Consider the following 1,190-nt stretch of genomic DNA (forward strand, 5'->3'; position numbering starts at 1 on the left):
TTCTAGAGACTCCATCGAGTACCCATATCTGTAAATCATTATGGGAATAGGCTGCTTTTCTTTCTGACCATTGGTATATTCAAACTGCAAACCTCTTAGTTAGCAGTCTAATAAATTGTACACCACACCACCAGAGCTCTATAATTTACCAACAGGAATGAAAAAAATCATAAACATGACCTAACTTCTTGATCCATTGTATTTTTTAATAATAACAATTTGCGGTACACATAAAAACATCTGTAGAAGGAAAACCACTAAAAATATATAACAGAAAATCTTGGAAACAATCTCAGTCCTACAACCACAGACAAAGAGTGATACATTGATTATAGCCCTTCTATGAGAAAGAAAAATACCATGAAGAAACAAAAAAATAATATTTTAAAAGAATCTTAGGGGAAGGGAGCTTTGTGGCATAGTTCATAAGGAGTTGTGCTGCTAACCCAAAGGTCACATCTGTCTCTGGTAATTAAAATTCACTAGCCACTCCAAAATACGATCATGAATCTATGCCACCTGAATTTCAAAATAATTTTAAGAACATGTTTGAAGCACTGAAAACCAATGATCAAAGACCAGATGATTTGTGGAATGATATCAAGTAGAGCTGTTACTATAAGCCATCAAGTTGCCTGTGACCCCATGTACAGTAGCCTTAAACCCTGCCCTATCTTGTGCCAATCTGTCTCCCACACACCTACCCGCATTACCCCAGTCACTGAATCAATCCACCTTCAAGAGGGTCTTCCTCTCCTGCGCTGTCTCTCCACCCTCCCAAACATGACGTTCTTCTCCAAGGACTGCTCCCTCCTTGCAACATGTCCAAAGTATGTCAGACGAAGCAGCAGAATCACTGCCTCCAAGGAGCAGCCTGGTTTCACCCTCTCCCTGTTTGTTTTCTTAGTAGTCCATGGTATATTCAATACTCTTGTCCAGCACCACAGATTAAAGGCACCAATTCTCCTTCTATCCTCCCTAGTCATTGTCCAGCTCTCTGATACACAGCAAGTGACTGCAAAGACCATGGCATGTATCAGGTGCATCTTAGTCTCCAGAATGACACCATTGTTGTTAAGTACTTTGGAGAGGTCACCAATAGCAGACTTTCCCATGGTAATATGTCTTTTAATTTCCTAGCTGCTGGTGCCGAGAGTGTTGACTGTGAAGCCAAGCAAACTAAAGCTGTG

The sequence above is a fragment of the Elephantulus edwardii genome, unplaced genomic scaffold, assembly GCF_000299155.1.
Source record: "Elephantulus edwardii isolate Elephantulus edwardi_28Jun2011 unplaced genomic scaffold, EleEdw1.0 scaffold00642, whole genome shotgun sequence".
NCBI lineage: Eukaryota > Metazoa > Chordata > Mammalia > Macroscelidea > Macroscelididae > Elephantulus > Elephantulus edwardii.